Source organism: Hetaerina americana, unplaced genomic scaffold (assembly GCF_022747635.1).
Source record: "Hetaerina americana unplaced genomic scaffold, ioHetAmer1.1.p SCAF_75, whole genome shotgun sequence".
NCBI classification, from domain to species: Eukaryota; Metazoa; Arthropoda; class Insecta; order Odonata; family Calopterygidae; genus Hetaerina; species Hetaerina americana.
The window spans coordinates 1848986-1872436 of record NW_027287372.1 but is presented as its reverse complement, the minus strand read 5'-3'; positions in this window follow the sequence as shown (position 1 = coordinate 1872436).

Genomic DNA, 23451 nt, shown 5'->3' with positions numbered 1-23451 from the left:
GCTTTTTCGTTGCCTCTTATGCCGACGTGACCAGGAGTCCATATAAAGGAGACCCTGTTCCCCTTTCTCTGAAGGGACAACAGGGTATAATGGATCTCCTGGACTATCGGGTGCACAGGTGCAAAGACCGATAAAGATTTTAGGGCGCTCAACGAGTCGGTGCAGATGAGGAAAGAGCCATTGCTTTCTTTTATTTCTCCTAGGGCCGTCCTTATGGCTGACAGCTCGGCTGTAAAAATGCTGCAAGAAGTGTGCAGTTTTTTCCTCACGACTCCATGGTAGTGGGACACGACCGCATAGGCACATGCAGATTCTGACTTTGACCCGTCGGTGTAGACTGGGACAAAGTCAGAAAGTGAGCTGAGGACGGCACTGAAGAGCTGCTGGTATTCGGAATCGGTCGTTTTGGCTTTGCGGCGTGCACTGGCAATGAGTTTAATATCCGGCATTGGTGTTAACCAAGGCGGATACTTAGCATAGGAGACGGGGCATATTTGAGGAAGGGGTCGAGATGGTGCGGGGGCTAACGTACTGGCTTCCCACCCTGAGGGCGCGGGTTCAAATCCCGGCGGTGTTGAATATTTTTCAGAGGTATCTCGATCCCTACTTGAGGTGCTATGTGGAGGGCACTTTGAGTGAGTACGCCGTCCGTCGGATGGGACGTTAAGCCGCGGACCCCTTGGTGCCTTTCGTAAAGAGTAGGCTAATGCCGACGCCGGGTTTCTCTCTACCCTTCATCCTTTCCTGTCCTTCCCCTATGGCGCAAATGACCTTAGCTGTCGGTCGCCTCCCCTAACTACTACTATATTTGAGGAAATGTAAAATTTACCTCATTAATAAAATCATTAAAACGAACGGCAAAGGGTCTAGTTGCCCTTCTCCGCCTGTTAGTAGTAGTAGTTTTGGGTTTTAGGGTGCGTCGACAGCTAAGGTCATTTTGCACCACTCATTAAATATAAAACTAAAATTCCTTTTTACTTAGGAATAATAAATAAATAAATACGGTTAAATATAAATAAATAAATAATTGTTAAAATCAAAAGCATTAAAATTATGAGCTCCAAAGCTAAAGCTGCCCCATTAAACCGGTTGACCTTAAAAAACTTAGGACTCGGTTAATAGACCCAGAGTCATCCCCTAAAATATTTCTTAAGTCTCCCCTTATCTTCAACATGTCTCTGGCCCTTTGGTATCTTGTACATTCCGTCAGGATATGTTTTATCGTAAGGGGTTGGAAACACTCATTGCAGCGGGGCTGTTCTTTTACCTCCGCAAAGAGGTACGAATGAGTGAGGGCAGAGTGTCCTATTCTCAGGCGCGTAATCATGACCTCTTCCCTCCGAATGTTCCGGATGGAAGAGGACCATGGTGAAACGACCGGTTTTATTGCCCTGAGTTTATTATTTTGCAGAGACTGCCAAGTCTCCTTCCACTGATGCAGGACCGAGTTCCGCAAGGCGGCCTTCACGTCCTCCATTGGGACCAAGGTGGAGTCGGTCTCGGGTTGTCGAAGGGCATCCTTCGCTGCCTGGTCAGCTTTTTCGTTGCCTCTTATGCCGACGTGACCAGGAGTCCATATAAAGGAGACCCTGTTCCCCTTTCTCTGAAGGGACAACAGGGTATAATGGATCTCCTGGACTATCGGGTGCACAGGTGCAAAGACCGATAAAGATTTTAGGGCGCTCAACGAGTCGGTGCAGATGAGGAAAGAGCCATTGCTTTCTTTTATTTCTCCTAGGGCCGTCCTTATGGCTGACAGCTCGGCTGTAAAAATGCTGCAAGAAGTGTGCAGTTTTTTCCTCACGACTCCATGGTAGTGGGACACGACTGCATAGGCACACGCAGATTCTGACTTTGACCCGTCGGTGTAGACTGGGACAAAGTCAGAAAGTGAGCTGAGGACGGCACTGAAGAGCTGCTGGTATTCGGAATCGGTCGTTTTGGCTTTGCGGCGTGCACTGGCAATGAGTTTAATATCCGGCATTGGTGTTAACCAAGGCGGATACTTAGCATAGGAGACGGGGCATATTTGAGGAAATGTAAAATTTACCTCATTAATAAAATCATTAAAACGAACGGCAAAGGGTCTAGTTGCCCTTCTCCGCCTGTTAAATAAGTCTAAAAACCGTTGGTTAAAAACTATGTTAAAACAAGGGTGGATTGTCTCTGATAAAATTTTACAGGCATAGTTGCCCATTAAAATCATCCTGCGGGTTTCCAACGGAGGCTCCCCTGCGTCTGCAAGTAGGCTTGGGACTGGGCTTGTTCTAAATGCCCCGGTGGCCAACCGTATCCCAGCATTGTGGACACATGTGAGTGGTCTCAAGTAAGACTCTCGTCCTGAGGAATAAACTATGGAACCATAGTCCAATTTGGATCGCACCAAGCCTCTGTACAATAAAAGCATGGTGGTGCGGTCTGCTCCCCAAGTGGAGTGAGTTAAAAACTTTAAAACGTTGAGGGTTTGGCGACACCTCTCGCGTAACACGCGGATATGCTCCCGCCAGTTCAGCTTTTGGTCCAGGATCATGCCGAGAAAGCGGACGGACTCCACAAATGGAAGAATCCTACCCAACAGGGTTAGGGTCGGGGTAACGTGGTAACCGCGAAGACGGTGAAAGTGCACGCATTTCGTTTTCTCCATGGAGAAACGAAATCCGTTCTTTCGCGACCACTCTCCCAGTTTGTTTAGAGTCACCTGGGCTTGCCTGGAAGCGTTTGGCAGTCGTGTCGACCGGCAAAATATGGCTAGGTCGTCCACATAGAGCGATGCCATCACCGGGGCATTGATGCATTCCACCACGTCGTTGATGGCGATGGCAAATAACGTCACGCTCAGTACTGAACCCTGGGGTACCCCGTTCTCCTGTGTAAAAGATCGGGATAAGTGCTTCCCAGTCCTTACTTTAAAAAGGCGGTTAGTTAAAAAATTTCTGATAAATAGGGCCATGTTGCCTCTAAATCCCCACTTGTGGAGCGTGTTGAGGATTCTCCATCGCCACACACTATCATAGGCCTTCTCCAGGTCGAAGAAGACTGCTATGACGTGTTGACGGTGGAGAAAGGCTTCCTGGATGAAGTTCTCAGTGCGCACCAGATGGTCTGTCGTGGACCTGCCACGCCGAAAGCCGCACTGAGCGTCGGAGAGCAGGTGTCGACTCTCCAAGCACCACATGAGACGTCGGTTTACCATCCGTTCCATCACCTTGCACAGGCAACTGGTGAGAGATATGGGACGGTAGTTGTTCGGGTCATTTTGGTCCTTGCCCTGTTTTGGGATTGGTATCACGATGGACTCTCGCCAGGCATTTGGAAAACTGCCCTCGTTCCAAAGTTGGTTGAGGGTATTTAGGACCTCCCCAATCGCAGTTTCCGGAATGTTCCGGAGAAATGCGTTGTGGATTTCGTCCGCCCCTGGCGAGGTGTAATGGGAGTCTTCGATGGCGGATTTAAGCTCCCAGGACGTGAAAGGCTCATTGTAATATTCCCGTGTAGGACCTGCACCAAATTTGAGAGGGACTCTCTCGCATCGCCTCTTCCTGTACACAAAGTCCGCGGTATAGCCCTCGTCACTGCTATTGGCCGCGAACTGACTGGCAAATATGTTGCTTATTTCGGCAGGTGAATTAACCACCCGGCCAGCAACAAGCAATGGCGAGATGACAAATGAGCCCTTTGACCCGGAGATTTTCTTCACTTTGTCCCATACCTGACCAAGTGGCGTGCGATGGTTGATGGTAGAGACGTATTCTATCCAGGAAGCCCTCTTGGCCTCCTTCACGGCCCTTCGAGCTCGCGCTCTCAGGCGGCGGTACGATGCCAGATTAGTTGCCGTGGGATATTTTCTAAAAATATGCAGTGCTTTTTTCCTCGCCCGAATCGCCCGGTCGCATTCCCCGTTCCACCAAGGGACAGGAGCTCGATTAATGTTCCCGGACGTACGAGGGATACTTTTCGTAGCTGCCGCCAACAGCGTTGAACTTAGTTTATCGACGTTGTGCAACGCGTCGAAACTTGCGTCGTGTTTATATGTAAACGTACGCTTGAAAAGTGGCCAGTCCGCACGGTTAATACGCCACTTTTCCGGAGGTTTTGAAATGGTGGGCGAAGAGTCTTCTTTAACGAGTAGAAGAGGAAAATGGTCACTCCCACAGAGATTGTTGTGGGTGGACATTTTCAGCTTTGGGGCTAGACTTCTCGAGCATAGACAAAGATCTATTGCTGAGAATTCCCCATTAAAGCTGTTAAAGCGGGTTTTTTCGCCGCTATTTAATAAAAACAGGTTAAAATCCTCAATAAAGTTGGATAAAATTCGACCTCTCCTATTGCTTTGGGTTTCTGGCCCTCCCCAGAGAGGATCATGGGCATTAAAATCTCCCATCAAAATGAACGGCTGAGGAAGCTGGTGGACAAGGGCTTCAAGGTTCAGGCGGGTCACCGGTGCACCCTCTGGCAGATACACGTTGCATAACGTCATCCTCTCAGGGGTGTGCACCGTGACAGCGACGGCCTGGAATGGAGAGTTCAGTTGGACTCGCGAGATGTAAAGGGCCTCACGGGCCGCAACTGCTACTCCCCCTTGGGCTCGTTGGCCACTTAGGTCATCCGTTCTAAAAACAGTGAACCCCTTCAAAATACCCTTATCTTCAGCCTTAAAATGGGTCTCTTGGAGACAAATACAAGAGGGTTTAAAATCTTGGATTAAAATGGCCAGCTCCTCCTTGTGCCGATAAAAGCCATTGCAGTTCCACTGCAGAATGGAACACATTTAAAGTGTTAAATTAAAATAAATAAATAAGATGACTAAAAAGGGAGATGACCAACTCTATTGAGGTTATCGCTTGAAGCGATGTTTCCTCTTCCACTCGTTTGCGAAGACCTCAGTATCAGAGATACTCTGGTCCTCTTCAATTACCTCCGGCTTCTTTGGCTTGACTGGAGGCGGCGGGGAAGGTGTGTTCTCACGCCCTTTTGGCGTGTTCCCCTTGGTGGTTTTTAGTGGGCTCTTCTTTGAAGGGCCCACAGGAGTAGGTGGCTCCTTGTCCACCTTACTCTTTCCATCCTTCACCCTTTTTGGTTTAGGCACTTGCGTGGTTTCTATTGGGGATTCTTTCGGGATCTCTGTCTGCGTGGCGATGGTACACTTTACACATTGCGTGGTTGCAACGGAAGCAAAGGACCGGGAGAAAGTTGGAGCGATTAGCGCCCTGTATTTTCTCCTCGCTTCCGCATATGGGATTTTTTCCAGTGTTTTTATCTCCATGACTTTCCTCTCTTCTTTCATCTTCGGGCAATCACGAGAGTACACTGGGTGTGTACCCTCGCAATTGACACAAAGAGGTTCCGAAGAGCACTCTTTATCCTCGTGCGCATCTTTGCCACAGCGCGGGCAGGTGGCCTTGCCCTCGCAGCGCGACGCGACATGGCCGAACCGTTGGCATTTGAAACAACGCACGGGATTTGGGATGAATGGCCTCACTGGTACCGATTCATAGCCCACAAACACCTTGTCGGGTAGTCTATCACGCGCAAACGTCAAGATCACGGAGGTGCTGTTTACGTTTTCTCCGTTGCGCCTTGTGGTGAGTCGACGACAATCAGTCACTCCCTGAGAGAACATTTCTCTCTTGATTTCTTCGATGTCCACGTATAGAAGGTCGTAGTGACTGATGACTCCCCGACAGGTGTTAAGAGTGCGGTGCACCTCCACCTTAATCGGAATGTCATGGAGCGTTCCCATAGCAAGTAGTTTTTCGCTCTGTGTGTCGTTCAGGGTCTCTATAAGTAGTGTACCATCCCTGAGCTTCTTCACGCTCTTTGGGTCCCCAGGCACAATCTGTGATAACACTCTGCGAATTAAGAAGGGAGAAACCTTTTTCAAGGTCTCACCTTCCTTTACACAAGACATAATTAAATAGCGCTTACATGCGCCAATACACTTTTCTCCCCCGCCGGTGTCCGGACGGGATCTTTTAAGTGGTGGAAAGGGTTTTTCCTCCATAATAATAAATGATTCGTCCCTCGGCCTCCCCACCCGCCACGGAGCCACACATTTGGGACGCCACTCCGCCAAACCGGAGCGGTCGCCAGGGCTAACTCGAGGGATATAGCGCTTCAGGAGTGGTTGTCTGTTTCGGGGTGGATCTTCGGTGCAAGGGCCCACCAAAACCCTTACATCTCCGACCTCCCTACGCAGACCCCCACAACCTTGGCACTCGCCACCGGAGCGAAAACGCGACGGAAGCCGATTGACCGGGAGTGGCTAGCTCCCGGCCTCCCGTTTACACGAAATCCGGGGCCGAAGAGGGGTATCACTCCCCGGTCCATACAGGGCATCCGACACCCTGCTGGGAACCAGAAAGCTCACCCTCCAGGATCCCCTTTTCTCCCTTACGGGTCTCCAGGCACGGCAAACACCTGGGCGGATCGCAGGCCAGATGGTATGGCCGCTCACAGACAGTGGATCCACAGCACTGTCCGGACGCATCCCTTGCTGGCTTGGGGTTTGTTTTCGGGGTTTTCTCCCCGCCCTTTTAGTCGCCTCTTACGACAAGCAGGGATACTGCGGGAGTATTCTCTAACCCCCTACCCGCAGGGGGATTGCACTCCGTATGCGCTAAGGATGGATTGGAGGCGGGGATCCTCCAGGGCTTTGGTGGGGATTGGAATGGTTACCGTTTGAACGTTGGTTTTGTTAGTAGGCAGGAGGTTGAGGAGCGTTTGTAGCTCAGGACTTTGCAATGGTGGTGAGGGGGAGTCAGGGCGCAGCGTAAAGTGATCGTCTGCCTGGCCTAAGGTCTTTTTCTCCGAGACCGGGTGGTCCATGTTGAATGGTTCCCGGCCAGAAAGGGCTCGAGAATTGATTTAAAATTGGTGCAACTTGGGATATGAAATCATTTAATATGATTTGGAGTTGTGATATTTCTACAGGCGCACCAACCTGTAAAAGTAAGAAATATCAGTAAGCAGAAGGAGAGGGGAGGGTGTATGTAGTGATTGTTATGTGTGTGGGCGACTTGAGACGTACCTAAGGGGGGGATGGGGTTACCTTGGGAGACACCTTGGACACCCCTGCCGATCCGCAAGCGGGCACAGCAGGTCCGTGCCCAGGAATCTTCCCGCCCTAAATCCCTAATAAGTGGACCCGCCCGGGTCCCAAGGAAGTGCAAGGGGAGACTGGCTCCCTTTCTTTGGTAACCGCACGAGACGACCAATGGGGACACAGCTCAATCGCCACCGGAGAGTGAGAAGGAGGGACTAAGTTAGCCTCCCCCCTCCGGAGCTACGGCTGAGAAAGTCTCAAGTCACCTGAGTGTAGTGTGTGTACTGTGTGAAATGGGTATGTGGGAATGGTCCTGAGAAGGTCCGTCCACCTCCGAAGTTTGGGTATGATTTTTCTCGACACCACGTCGAGTTGGAGAGCAAAAGAGATGTCCAGGAGGACCAGCAGAGTATGCAGAAGCCGTAGAGTGGTCCAGGAGGTCAAGGTCAAGCAGGAGAGAAGATACGATAATTTCAGGTCCAGTCCGTGTAGTATCCAGGAGAGAAAGTCCAAGCAGGCAGGGTCCGTAGTAAATCAAGCAGTCAGGATCAGTAGCAGGGCAGAGACGGAGTCACTGATGACAATAATCCTCTGTCAGTATCGTCTCTATCTCTTTCTGTCTGTCGTCAGTCAGTATGAGTATTCTGTCTCTGTCTTTCCTCTTCCTCCAAAGAAGAAAGTCTCCTGCTATAATACCCTCGTTCAGTTCTCCGGCCCGACGCTCGACCACGACAAATTACAAAGAAACTTAGATGGTGGCCTCCAGGGAGCAACAGCCACTACAGATGTGCGTAACGACGATTCTGTGCAGCTATTGAGGATTGGGATTCTCTGTTTAACCTCCGTCGAGGACGGACGTGTTTTTAGTCTTTGCGTCTTTTTCTCTTTGAAAAACCCGCGCCACTTTTGAGTTTTTGGGTGCCGCAGTGAGGGCCCATTGTCCCCGCCGCTGCCGCCGCCCGACCGACCGCCCTGCCGGGCCGGTCGCGGGCCACTCCCTCCCCCTGCAGCGCACCCAGTCTGCGCGTCGCCTGCCCGTCTAGGCCTTGCCGTCGCTCTGCCGTGACCTTTCACTTTTCTCTCCCCTCCTTCCTCTCTCGCCACATATAACGGGAAGGATTTTGATCGAATTATTTTTGACTATGGCCAGTGAAAGGCCTTTTTTATTGTTAATTGCGTAATGCGACTTTAAACTATTACGAGAAAACACTCAGAGGGCCCCTTTAATCATCCCCGAGGTTGTCGTGATTTGAGCATTAATCTCGGGACACAGGCCCTTCGCCGCCGAGCCATTGTTCCGTATATCCCCACTACAGATGATGCAAGCTCCCCCTCGTGTGCAACTAAGGTGATTTGTGTTCCCAAGATGCCCAAGACGCCACCCGAATCATCAGTGGCAGCCGCCCCAGCCGCTCTCTCGGTCAATGAACGAAATGAGCTGCTCGCGGACCTCCGCTTCGCCTCTCCGGTCCCGGATCCTCAACAGATCAACGCCGCTTCTCCTGCTCCACCGGATGCCACCGCAAGCCGCACCACATCCATTCCGCCTGCTGAAACCTCTCCTGCGCCCGTGCCGATGGACATTGCAGCGGGAAACGACTCTGAACCACCGGTGAGTGACTCTTTCCTTACCGGTCCATCTCTTGTGAAAAAGAATTCGAGAAATTCATATTCTTATAGAATGGCATTCCGCCGACCCCTGAGGAGGGTTTCCAAATAGTTGTAAATAAGCGTCGTCGCTTAATGGCGTCAGGCACAATTTCAGCTGTTCCGCCATCTTCCAAGACGGTTCAGAACCGGTTCACGCTTTTGAGTGAACCGATCCCCATTTCCCCCGCTAGCATCCCGGCCGCCTCACGACCGACTCAGCAGCTGTCCTCCAAAGCGACTCCGTGGCAAACATTGCGCCGGTAGGATTCCTCCATTTCGACTAGTGGACACCTCAAAATGGGCTGAACTGAATGCTCGTATGCAACGAGCATGCTCCACTCCGCCCATTTCGCACTCTACGGGCGTGTCCTCGGCTGTCATAAAATGCAGCAACATCCCTGATTATACCGCGGTAAATTCAATTTTAGAGGAGGTGAACATCCTGTTTGTCACCTATCAGCTCCCTGAAAATCGGCGTAAAGAATTCGCTCTGTGTGGTGTTTTTCCGTCCGTCTCGGATGATGCAATCCTTGAAAACATAAATTCATTGGGTTTTCCTGTTATTTCGGGGCGCTGAATATTTTCCACTCGCCCATCAGAGCACGAGCTGAAGGAAGGCATCACCGGGAAACCGGGTTATGCAACAAATACATGCCATGTTTCCTGTGCGAGCGACATTGATTCGGTGGCATTTTTAAACATTCATGCGCTCGCGGGACTCCGAGTCCAGATTACTCCCTTTCACAAGTCGGGTGATCCCGTGCAATGTCATCGTTGCCAGTGCATCGGGCATACCAAGAACCACTGTCATTTAAATCCAAACTGTTTTCGCTGCGGAGGCGCCCACTTAAGCACCGCATGCGAAAAGTCCAAGGAGACCCCTGCTACGTGCTTCCTTTGCCTGCAGGATCACCCCGCGAATTACCATGGATGCGAAATTCATCTCGAGGCAAAGAAAAAGTTTTGAACGCCGCGCTGCCTCGGGCCGAGCGATTCCCGCCGGAAGCCCTCTCCCCCTCTCCCGCTCCTTCGCCGCCGCCTTGGACTCATCCACGGCCTTCCCCGCCCTCCCCGCCAAGACCCTTCCCAGACCGCGTGGTCACTTTCTCCCAAGCGACTATTCTACCCCTCCTCCTCTTCCGGCTTCCTCCACAGTTCCCCCTCCTCTCTCTCAAGCGCGAACCCAGATGGCCCGGAACTACTGCGTTGGTTTCGTACTATCATGGCGGGCATTTAAAATGCTCCCACTATTCAAGATAAAAAAATGCATATTCTAGAACAGCGGCTGAGACTGCCATTCTGCTGCCTGCTCCCGGAGATGAGGCATCGTTCCGCTGCTGGAGCTCTGCAGCCTGTCCTCGAGGCCGCTGCCATCCACGGTGCAGTGCCTTCTGGTGATTGCCCTTCCGACTCGCCATCAAGTCTGCACGCTTGTGTGAACATGGTCATAGTCATAGGTACATATACACACGCGCACACTTGGGCGACTTGGGTCCTTCTCAGCCGTGGCTCCGGTGGGGGAGGCTAACTAGTCCCTTCTTCTCATCCTCTGGAGGCGCTCGAACGGTGTCCCCTATTGGTTGTCTCGTCTGGCTACCTTTGGAGGGGAGTTTGCTCCCCTTGCACTCCACTGGGACCCGGGCCGGTCCACTTCTTGGGGCATTAGGGCGGGAGGGCACCCTGGCACGGACCTGCTATGCCCGCATGCGGATCGGCAGGGGTGTCTGGCGTCCCCCTGCTTTCACCTCCCCTCCGTTGGGTCGGCTCAAGTCGCCACACTCACCACTACCAGCACAAACACGCTGACAGTCACTCCCCACTTTGCAACATAGTGTCACTTTGTATTATATATTCCGTTTTCTTTAAATTCCTCCCACCCCCTCCAAGATGGTCTTTTTGGGTAGAAAGATTTGTTGGTATCCCCTACCCTCATTTTGAACTCAAATTTTTCATCTGATTTGTAGTAGTAGTTTTAGGGGTTTGTAGGGTGCGTCGACAGCTATGGTCATTTTGTACCACTGTCATAACGTAAAACTTATGTTCCTTTTAAACTAGGAATAAGTAAACAAATAAATACGAATAAATAAATAAAAAAAAAAAAAAAAGGAAAATGCTAAAATCAAAAGCATTAAAATTATGAGCTCCAAAGCTAAAGCTGCCGGTTGACCTTAAAAAACTTAAGACTCGGTTAATAGAACCAGAGTCATCCCCTAAAATATTTTTTAAGTCTCCCCTTATCTTCAACATGTCTCTGGCCCTTTGGTATGTTGTACATTCCGTCAGGATATGTTTTATCGTCAGGGGTTGGAAACACTCATTGCAGCAGGGCTGTTCTTTTACCTCCGCAAAGAGGTACGAATGAGTGAGGGCAGAGTGTCCTATTCTCAGGCGCGTAATCATGACCTCTTCCCTCCGAATGTTCCGGATGGAAGAGGACCATGGTGAAACGACCGGTTTTATTGCCCTGAGTTTATTATTTTGCAGAGACTACCAAGTCTCCTTCCACTGATGCAGGACCGAGTTCCGCAAGGCAGCCTTTACGTCCTCCATTGGAACCAAGGTGGAGTCGGTCTCGGGTTTTCGAAGGGCATCCTTCGCTGCCTGGTCAGCTTTTTCGTTACCTCTTATGCCGACGTGACCAGGAGTCCATATAAAGGAGACCCTGTTCCCCTTTCTCTGAAGGGACAACAGGGTATAATGGATCTCCTGGACTATCGGGTGCACAGGTGCAAAGACCGATAAATATTTTATGGCGCTCAACGAGTCTGTGCAGATGAGGAAAGAGCCATTGCTTTCTTTTATTTCTCCTAGGGCCGTCCTTATGGCTGACAGCTCGGCTGTAAAAATGCTGCAAGAAGTGTGCAGTTTTTTCCTCACGACTCCATGGTAGTGGGACACGACCGCATAGGCACATGCAGATTCTGACTTTGACCCGTCGGTGTAGACTGGGACAAAGTCAGAAAGTGAGCCGAGGACGGCACTGAAGAGCTGCTGGTATTCGGAATCGGTCGTCTTGGCTTTGCGGCGTGCACTGGCAATGAGTTTAATATCCGGCATTGGCGTTAACCAAGGCGGATACTTAGCATAGGAGACGGGGCATACTTGAGGAAATGTAAAATTTACCGCGTTAATAAAATCATTAAAACGAACGGCAAAGGGCCTAGTTGCCCTTCTCCGCCTGTTAAATAAGTCTAAAAACCGTTGGTTAAAAACTATGTTAAAACAAGGGTGGATTGTCTCTGATAAAATTTTACAGGCATACGGGGGACGGTGAAAGTGCACGCATTTCGTTTTCTCCATGGAGAAACGAAATCCGTTCTTTCGCGAACACTCTCCCAGTTTGTTTAGAGTCACCTGGGCTTGCCTGGAAGCGTTTGGCAGTCGTGTCGACCGGCAAAATATGGCTAGGTCGTCCACATAGAGCGATGCCATCACCGGGGCATTGATGCATTCCACCACGTCGTTGATGGCGATGGCAAATAACGTCACGCTCAGTACTGAACCCTGGGGTACCCCGTTCTCCTGTGTAAAAGATCGGGAAAAGTGCTTCCCAGTCCTTACTTTAAAAAGGCGGTTGGTTAAAAAATTTCTGATAAATAGGGCCATGTTGCCTCTAAATCCCCACTTGTGGAGCGTGTTGAGGATTCTCCATCGCCACACACTATCATAGGCCTTCTCCAGGTCGAAGAAGACTGCTATGACGTGTTGACGTTGGAGAAAGGCTTCCTGGATTAAGTTCTCAGTGCGAACCAGATGGTCTGTCGTGGACCTGCCACGCCGAAAGCCGACTGAGCGTCGGAGAGCAGGTGTCGACTCTCCAAGCACCACATGAGACGTCGGTTTACCATCCGTTCCATCACCTTGCACAGGCAGCTGGTGAGGGATATGGGACGGTAGTTGTTCGGGTCATTTTTGTCCTTTCCCTGTTTTGGGATTGGTATCACGATGGACTCTCGCCAGGCATTTGGAAAACTGCCCTCGTTCCAGAGTTGGTTGAGGGTATTTAGGACCTCCCCAATCGCAGTTTCCGGAATGTTCCGGAGAAATGCGTTGTGGATTTCGTCCGCCCCTGGCGAGGTGTAATGGGAGTCTTCGATGGCGGATTTAAGCTCCCAGGGCGTGAAAGGCTCATTGTAATATTCCCGTGTAGGACCTGCACCGAATTTGAGAGGGACTCTCTCGCATCGCCTCTTCCTGTTCACAAAGTCCGCGGTATAGCCCTCGTCACTGCTATTGGCCGCGAACTGACTGGCAAATATGTTGCTTATTTCGGCAGGTGAATTAACCACCCGGCCAGCAACAAGCAATGGCGAGATGACAAATGAGCCCTTGGACCCGGAGATTTTCTTGACTTTGTCCCATACCTGACCAAGTGGCGTGCGATGGTTGATGGTAGAGACGTATTCTATCCAGGAAGCCCTCTTGGCCTCCTTCACGGCCCTTCGAGCTCGCGCTCTCAGGCGGCGGTACGATGCCAGATTAGTTGCCGTGGGATATTTTCTAAAAATATTCAATGCTTTTTTCCTCGCCCGAATCGCCCGGTCGCATTCCCCGTTCCACCAAGGGACAGGAGCTCGATTTATATTCCCGGACGTACGAGGGATACTTTTGGTAGCTGCCGCCAACAGCGTTGAACTTAGTTTATCGACGTTGTGCAACGCATCGAAACTTGCGTCGTGTTTATATGTAAACGTACGCTTGAAAAGTGGCCAGTCCGCACGGTTAATACGCCACTTTTCCGGAGGCTTTGAAATGGTGGGCGAAGAGTCTTCTTTAACGAGCAGAAGAGGAAAATGGTCACTCCCACATAGATCCTTGTGGGTGGACATTTTCAGCTTTGGGGCTAGACTTCTCGAGCATAGACAAAGATCTATTGCTGAGAATTCCCCATTGAAGCTGTTAAAGCGGGTTTTTTCGCCGCTATTTAATAAAAACAGGTTAAAATCCTCAATAAAGTTGGATAAAATTCGACCTCTCCTATTACTTTGGGTTTCTGGCCCTCCCCAGAGAGGATCATGGGCATTAAAATCTCCCATCAAAATGAACGGCTGAGGAAGCTGGTGGACAAGGGCTTCAAGGTTCAGGCGAGTCACCGGTGCACCCTCTGGCAGATACACGTTGCATAACGTCATCCTCTCAATGGTGTGCACCGTGACAGCGACGGCCTGGAATGGAGAGTTCAGTTGGACTCGCGAGGTGTAAAGGGCCTCACGGGCCGCAACTGCTACTCCCCCTTGGGCTCGTTGGCCACTTAGGTCATCCATTCTAAAAACAGTGAACCCCTTCAGAATACCCTTATCTTCAGCCTTAAAATGGGTCTCTTGGAGACAAATACAAGAGGGTTTAAAATCTTGGATTAAAATGGCCAGCTCCTCCTTGTGCCGATAAAAGCCATTGCAGTTCCACTGCAGAATGGAACACATTTAAAGTGTTAAATTAAAATAAATAAATAAATAAATAAATAAGTTGACTAAAAAGGGAGATGACCAACTCTATTGAGGTTATCGCTTGAAGCGATGTTTCCTCTTCCACTCGTTTGCGAAGACCTCTGTATCAGAGATACTCTGGTCCTCTTCAATTACCTCCGGCTTCTTTGGCTTCACTGGAGGCGGCGGGGAAGGTGTATTCTCACGCCCTTTTGGCGTGTTCCCCTAGGTGGTTTTTTGTGGGCTCTTCTTTGAAGGGCCCACAGGAGTAGGTGGCTCCTTGTCCACCTTACTCTTTCCATCCTTCACCCTTTTGGGTTTAGGCACTTGCGTGTTGTCAATTGGGGATTCTTTCGGGATCTCTGTCTGCGTGGCGATGGTACACTTTACACATGGCGTGGTTGCAACGGAAGCAAAGGACCGGGAGAAAGTTGGGGCGATTAGCGCCCTGTATTTTCTCCTCGCTTCTGCATATGGGATTTTTTCCAGTGTTTTTATCTCCATGACTTTCCTCTCTTCTTTCATCTTCGGGCAATCACGAGAGTACACTGGGTGTGTACCCTCGCAATTCACACAAAGAGGTTCCGAAGAGCACTCTTTATCCTCGTGCGCGTCTTTGCCACAGCGCGGGCAGGTGGCCTTGCCCTCGCAGCGCGACGCGACATGGCCGAACCGTTGGCATTTGAAACAACGCACGGGATTTGGGATGAATGGCCTCACTGGTACCGATTCATAGCCCACAAACACCTTGTCGGGTAGTCTATCACGCGCAAACGTCAAGATCACGGAGGTGCTGTTTACGTTTTCTCCGTTGCGCCTTGTGGTGAGTCGACGACAATCAGTCACTCCCTGAGAGAACATTTCTCTCTTGATTTCTTCGATGTCCACGTATAGGAGGTCGTAGTGACTGATGACTCCCCGACAGGTGTTAAGAGTGCGGTGCACCTCCACCTTAATCGGAATGTCATGGAGCATTCCCATAGCAAGCAGTTTTTCACTTTGTGTATCGTTCAGGGTCTCTATAAGAAGTGTACCATCCCGGAGCTTCTTCACGCTCTTTGGGTCCCCAGGCACAATCTGTGACAAAACTCTGCGAATTAAGAAAGGAGAAACCTTTTTCAAGGTTTCACCTTCCTTTATGCACGACATAATTAAATAGCGCTTACATGCGCCAATGCACTTTTCTCTCCCGCCGGTGTCCGGACGGGATCTTTTTAGTGGTGGAAAGGGTTTTTCCTCCATAATAGTAAATGATTCGTCCCTCGGCCTCCCCACCCGCCACGGAGCCACACATTTGGGACGCCACTCCGCCAAACCGGAGCGGTCGCCAGGGCTAACTCGAGGGATATAGCGCTTCTGGAGTGGTTGTCTGTTTCGGGGTGGATCTTCGGTGCAAGGGCCCACCAAAACCCTTACATCTCCGACCTCCCTACGCAGACCCCCACAACCTTGGCACTCGCCACCGGAGCGAAAACGCGACGGAAGCCGATTGACCGGGAGTGGCTAGCTCCCGGCCTCCCGTTTACGCGAAATCCAGGGCCGAAGAGGGATATCGCTCTCCGGTCCATGCAGGGCATCCGAAACCCTGCTGGGAACCAGAGAGATCACCCTCCAGGATCCCCTTCTCTCCCTTACGGGTCTCCAGGCACGGCAAACACCTGGGCGGATCGCAGGCCAGATGGTATGGCCTCTCACAGACAGTGGATCCACAGCACTGTCCGGACGCATCCCTTGCTGGCTTGGGGTTTGTTTTCGGGGTTTTCTCCCCGCCCTTTTAGTCGCCTCTTACGACAAGCAGGGATACTGCGGGAGTATTCTCTATCCCCCTACCCGCGGGGGGGGAACTGATTTGTCCTAAGACCTACCATTCAGGAGATAGAGGCCCTACCCGCTTTAAGACGTTGTCGGTTGCGCCATCTGTTCGGTTCAACCACGAACCACGTAGTGAATCCAATATATGTATTTCTCTTAGACTTTCTTCAAACGCAACCGACCCAATTCCTCAGGGTGCCATACGGTAGCGGGGACATTTGATCCCCCCGCCCGCCATTTTGAACTCGAATCTTACTTCAGAATAAGCTGTCTCTCACCGTTCCCGAGATACAGCCCTTTTCCGCTTAAGATGTTGTCGGTGGCGACGCAGGTGTCAGCCACCGGAACTATCCCCATAGCTCGCTCGTTTAAATCTCCAGCACTTTTAACAGGTGGGTGCGCCTGTTGAAGTCTCCGTTATAAAAATCATATTATATGGCCCTTAACCTCCCTTTTAACCAATTCTAAGATTATCCTCGGGCCCACTCAGGGCGGGAACCGTTAATATGGATCTCCCGACCTCGGAAATGACGGCCATATGCCCGCCTAATACTCAAGTTACGCTATGGCCTGACCCCCGGTCGCAAAGTCCTGGACTACAAATGCTCCTCAACCTCCTGCCTGCTGCCTACGGTGGCCTACTCCGCAAACAGTTCCCATTCATATCCCGAGGAAAGCCTTGACCGATCCCTGCTTAAAAACCATCCTTAATTCTTACGGGGTACAATGCCCCGTTCCCATACCTCCAGCCGGCCTCAGTGGCGGCGGGGTAACGTCCTCACCTACCAACCTAGAGGTCGTAGGTTCGATTCCCATCTAGGTGGATTTCCCTCCATCTAGGGCTTGGTTGTATGTGACTTTTGTCAAATGTCTGTAATGTAGGGTTAGGTGGAAGAAGGGACTATTAGTCCCAACCTCGCCCAATTAAGTCGATAATACCTTCCCAATCAAACGCGCCAAATTCAAATTGCGCAAAGCGCACTGCCCCTGTGGAGTCTGACTTTGCAATCGTCCAATCCAAGAGAAAAGCTAAACCCTCACCCCAAGTGGTAACAATTCCTGCTCCAACTTCAAATAGATTTTCTCCTCTCCCGAAAATGAGGATGATCCCGAAACCAACCAGTACTCCATGGAGGAGGAGCCCACCGTGCAACAACCTCGTCCAAAAATTCCTCCCATATTTTTAAAGGATATCCGGAACTGGCAGGACAAATTTAAAAGTCTCTGATCCGTTTGCGTGTTTCCGCCCGTTGCCACTCTTGTGCGCAACGAGATAAGGCTAACCTGCCAGACCATTGAGGACTTCCGTGCCGTCTCCACCCTCCTCAGAACAAAAGGCTGGAAGCACTATACCTACCAGCTAAAATGCAACAAAAAGCCCCACTTTGTACTCCGTGGTCAACGTGAACAATTTACCTGGTTCTCCACTCACGTCCATTCACAAATACGCTGACGACATCGCGATCGCTGCTTCATCCAGACAATGCCATACAAACATTACGAAACTAAAAGCGCACCTTCAAAAAATACACGCATGGACGAAAAGATGGAAAATAAAAATCATCGCAGACAAGAGCACACACGTTCACTGTGAACGTACACGTCAACTACCCTCGCACATCCCTTTACTGTTCAGTAAACACTTAATTCCCCGAGCCTCTTCGCATCGCTTTTTGGGTATCGTCTTGGATTCAAAACTCTCTTTCTGGACTCACTTAGAATTTTGCAACAGAAAAGCAATAGTCGCGAGGAACCAACTAGGCTGCCTTACCGCCAGTGGTTCCTCTCTCTCCCTAGCCGAACAAATTTGCCTGTATACGGCGATTATCCGTCTGCAGCTCCTTTACGGCTGCGAGGTTTTTGCTGTTCGCAAGTCGATTTGGACTAAATTGGAAATTTCCCAGCAAAAATCCATCCGGGCCCTGTTACGCATGAGCAAACTGACCCGGATGGCCGATGTCTATCTCGCCCACAAGCTCTCTTCCGTCTCGGAATTCATCCGCAAGCAAGCGATGTCATTTCGTGCACATTTATTGCAAACTGGTAACCCCCTCCTACGCAACATCTGGGATTATACACCCCCACGGAAAAAAAGGACACACTGCCGAAAGATATTACTCTTCTATGAGTCTTTCCTATGTCTGTAGTAGTAGTAGTAGTTTTGGGTTTTAGGGTGCGTCGACAGCTAAGGTCATTTTGCACCACTCATTAAATATAAAACTAAAGTTCCTTTTTACTTAGGAATAATAAATAAATAAATACGGTTAAGTATAAATAAATAAATAATTGTTAAAATCAAAAGCATTAAAATTATGAGCTCCAAAGCTAAAGCTGCCCCATTAAACCGGTTGACCTTAAAAAACTTAGGACTCGGTTTATAGACCCAGAGTCATCCCCTAAAATATTTTTTAAGTCTCCCCTTATCTTCAACATGTCTCTGGCCCTTTGGTATGTTGTACATTCCGTCAGGATATGGTTTATCGTCAGGGGTTGGAGGCACTCATTGCAGCGGGGCTGTTCTTTTACCTCCGCAAAGAGGTACGAATGATTGAGGGCAGAGTGTCCTATTCTCAGGCGCGTAATCATTACCTCTTCCCTCCGAATTTTCCGGATGGAAGAGGACCATGGTGAAACGACCGGTTTTATTGCCCTGAGTTTATTATTTTGCAGAGACTGCCAAGTCTCCTTCCACTGATGCAGGACCGAGTTCCGCAAGGCGGCCTTCACGTCCTCCATTGGGACCAAGGTGGAGTCGGTCTCGGGTTGTCGAAGGGCATCCTTCGCTGCCTGGTCAGCTTTTTCGTTGCCTCTTATGACGACGTGACCAGGAGTCCATATAAAGGAGACCCTGTTCCCCTTTCTCTGAAGGGACAACAGGGTATAATGGATCTCCTGGACTATCGGGTGCACAGGTGCAAAGACCGATAAAGATTTTAGGGCGCTCAACGAGTCGGTGCAGATGAGGAAAGAGCCATTGCTTTCTTTTATTTCTCCTAGGGCCGTCCTTATGGCTGACAGCTCGGCTGTAAAAATGCTGCAAGAAGTGTGCAGTTTTTTCCTCACGACTCCATGGTAGTGGGACACGACCGCATAGGCACACGCAGATTCTGACTTTGACCCGTCGGTGTAGACTGGGACAAAGTCAGAAAGTGAGCTGAGGACGGCACTGAAGAGCTGCTGGTATTCGGAATCGGTCGTTTTGGCTTTGCGGTGTGCACTGGCAATGAGTTTAATATCCGGCATTGGTGTTAACCAAGGCGGATACTTAGCATAGGAGACGGGGCATATTTGAGGAAATGTAAAATTTACCTCATTAATAAAATCATTAAAACGAACGGCAAAGGGTCTAGTTGCCCTTCTCCGCCTGTTAAATAAGTCTAAAAACCGTTGGTTAAAAACTATGTTAAAACAAGGGTGGATTGTCTCTGATAAAATTTTACAGGCATAGTTGCCCATTAAAATCATCCTGCGGGTTTCCAACGGAGGCTCCCCTGCGTCTGCAAGTAGGCTTGGGACTGGGCTTGTTCTAAATGCCCCGGTGGCCAACCGTATCCCAGCATTGTGGACACATGTGAGTGGTCTCAAGTAAGACTCTCGTCCTGAGGAATAAACTATGGAACCATAGTCCAATTTGGATCGCACCAAGCCTCTGTACAATAAAAGCATGGTGGTGCGGTCTGCTCCCCAAGTGGAGTGAGTTAAAAACTTTAAAACGTTGAGGGTTTGGCGACACCTCTCGCGTAACACGCGGATATGCTCCCGCCAGTTCAGCTTTTGGTCCAGGATCATGCCGAGAAAGCGGACGGACTCCACAAATTGAAGAATCCTACCCAACAGGGTTAGGGTCGGGGTAACGTGGTAACCGCGAAGACGGTGAAAGTGCACGCATTTCGTTTTCTCCATGGAGAAACGAAATCCGTTCTTTCGCGACCACTCTCCCAGTTTGTTTAGAGTCACCTGGGCTTGCCTGGAAGCGTTTGGCAGTCGTGTCGACCGGCAAAATATGGCTAGGTCGTCCACATAGAGCGATGCCATCACCGGGGCATTGATGCATTCCACCACGTCGTTGATGGCGATGGCAAATAACGTCACGCTCAGTACTGAACCCTGGGGTACCCCGTTCTCCTGTGTAAAAGATCGGGATAAGTGCTTCCCAGTCCTTACTTTAAAAAGGCGGTTAGTTAAAAAATTTCTGATAAATAGGGCCATGTTGCCTCTAAATCCCCACTTGTGGAGCGTGTTGAGGATTCTCCATCGCCACACACTATCATAGGCCTTCTCCAGGTCGAAGAAGACTGCTATGACGTGTTGACGGTGGAGAAAAGCTTCCTGGATGAAGTTCTCAGTGCGCACCAGATGGTCTGTCGTGGACCTGCCACGCCGAAAGCCGCACTGAGCGTCGGAGAGCAGGTGTCGACTCTCCAAGCACCACATGAGACGTCGGTTTACCATCCGTTCCATCACCTTGCACAGGCAGCTGGTGAGAGATATGGGACGGTAGTTGTTCGGGTCATTTTGGTCCTTGCCCTGTTTTGGGATTGGTATCACGATGGACTCTCGCAAGGCATTTGGAAAACTGCCCTCGTTCCAAAGTTGGTTGAGGGTATTTAGGACCTCCCCAATCGCAGTTTCCGGAATGTTCCGGAGAAATGCGTTGTGGATTTCGTCCGGCCCTGGCGAGGTGTAATGGGAGTCTTCGATGGCGGATTTAAGCTCCCAGGACGTGAAAGGCTCATTGTAATATTCCCGTGTAGGACCTGCACCAAATTTGAGAGGGACTCTCTCGCATCGCCTCTTCCTGTACACAAAGTCCGCGGTATAGCCCTCGTCACAGCTATTGGCCGCGAACTGACTGGCAAATATGTTGCTTATTTCGGCAGGTGAATTAACCACCCGGCCAGCAACAAGCAATGGCGAGATGACAAATGAGCCCTTTGACCCGGAGATTTTCTTCACTTTGTCCCATACCTGACCAAGTGGCGTGCGATGGTTGATGGTAGAGACGTATTCTATCCAGGAAGCCCTCTTGGCCTCCTTCACGGCCCTTCGAGCTCGCGCTCTCAGGCGGCGGTACGATGCCAGATTAGTTGCCGTGGGATATTTTCTAAAAATATGCAGTGCTTTTTTCCTCGCCCGAATCGCCCGGTCGCATTCCCCGTTCCACCAAGGGACAGGAGCTCGATTAATGTTCCCGGACGTACGAGGGATACTTTTCGTAGCTGCCGCCAACAGCGTTGAACTTAGTTTATCGACGTTGTGCAACGCGTCGAAACTTGCGTCGTGTTTATATGTAAACGTACGCTTGAAAAGTGGCCAGTCCGCACGGTTAATACGCCACTTTTCCGGAGGTTTTGAAATGGTGGGCGAAGAGTCTTCTTTAACGAGTAGAAGAGGAAAATGGTCACTCCCACAGAGATCGTTGTGGGTGGACATTTTCAGCTTTGGGGCTAGACTTCTCGAGCATAGACAAAGATCTATTGCTGAGAATTCCCCATTAAAGCTGTTAAAGCGGGTTTTTTCGCCGCTATTTAATAAAAACAGGTTAAAATCCTCAATAAAGTTGGATAAAATTCGACCTCTCCTATTGCTTTGGGTTTCTGGCCCTCCCCAGAGAGGATCATGGGCATTAAAATCTCCCATCAAAATGAACGGCTGAGGAAGCTGGTGGACAAGGGCTTCAAGGTTCAGGCGGGTCACCGGTGCACCCTCTGGCAGATACACGTTGCATAACGTCATCCTCTCAGGGGTGTGCACCGTGACAGCGACGGCCTGGAATGGAGAGTTCAGTTGGACTCGCGAGGTGTAAAGGGCCTCACGGGCCGCAACTGCTACTCCCCCTTGGGCTCGTTGGCCACTTAGGTCATCCGTTCTAAAAACAGTGAACCCCTTCAAAATACCCTTATCTTCAGCCTTAAAATGGGTCTCTTGGAGACAAATACAAGAGGGTTTAAAATCTTGGATTAAAATGGCCAGCTCCTCCTTGTGCCGATAAAAGCCATTGCAGTTCCACTGCAGAATGGAACACATTTAAAGTGTTCAGTTAAAATAAATAAATAAATAAATAAATATATAAATAAATAGGATGACTAAAAAGGGAGATGACCAACTCTATTGAGGTTATCGCTTGAAGCGATGTTTCCTCTTCCACTCGTTTGCGAAGACCTCAGTATCGGAGATACTCTGGTCCTCTTCAATTACCTCCGGCTTCTTTGGCTTCACTGGAGGCGACGGGGAAGGTGTATTCTCACGCCCTTTTGGCGTGTTCCCCTTGCTGGTTTTCTGTGGGCTCTTCTTTGAAGGGCCCACAGGAGTAGGTGGCTCCTTGTCCACCTTACTCTTCCCATCCTTCACCCTTTTGGGTTTAGGCACTTGCGTGTTTTCAACTGGGGATTCTTTCGGTATCTCCGTCTGCGTGGCGATGGTACACTTTACACATTGCGTGGTTGCAACGGAAGCAAAGGACCGGGAGAAAGTTGGAGCGATTAGCGCCCTGTATTTTCTCCTCGCTTCCGCATATGGGATTTTTTCAAGGGTTTTTATCTCCATGACTTTCCTCTCTTCTTTCATCTTCGGGCAATCACGAGAGTACACTGGGTGTGTACCCTCGCAATTGACACAAAGAGGTTCCGAAGAGCACTCTTTATCCTCGTGCGCGTCTTTGCCACAGCGCGGGCAGGTGGCCTTACCCTCGCAGCGCGACGCGACATGGCCGAACCGTTGGCATTTGAAACAACGCACGGGATTTGGGATGAATGGCCTCACTGGTACCGATTCATAGCCCACAAACACCTTGTCGGGTAGTCTATCACGCGCAAACGTCAAGATCACGGAGGTGCTGTTTACGTTTTCTCCGTTGCGCCTTGTGGTGAGTCGACGACAATCAGTCACTCCCTGAGAGAACATTTCTCTCTTGATTTCTTCCATGTCCACGTATAGGAGGTCGTAGTGACTGATGACTCCCCGACAGGTGTTAAGAGTGCGGTGCACCTCCACCTTAATCGGAATGTCATGGAGCATTCCCATAGCAAGCAGTTTATCGCTTTGTGTATCGTTCAGGGTCTCTATAAGAAGTGTACCATCCCGGAGCTTCTTCACGCTCTTTGGGTCCCCAGGCACAATCTGTGACAAAACTCTGCGAATTAAGAAAGGAGAAACCTTTTTCAAGGTTTCACCTTCCTTTATGCACGACATAATTAAATAGCGCTTACATGCGCCTATGCACTTTTCTCCCCCGCCGGTGTCCGGACGGGATCTTTTTAGTGGTGGAAAGGGTTTTTCCTCCATAATAATAAATAATTCGTCCCTCGGCCTCCCCACCCGCCACGGAGCCACACATTTGGGACGCCGCTCCGCCAAACCGGAGCGGTCGCCAGGGCTAACTCGAGGGATATAGCGCTTCTGGAGTGGTTGTCTGTTTCGGGGTGGATCTTCGGTGCAAGGGCCCACCAAAACCCTTACATCTCCGACCTCCCTACGCAGACCCCCACAACCTTGGCACTCGCCACCGGAGCGAAAACGCGA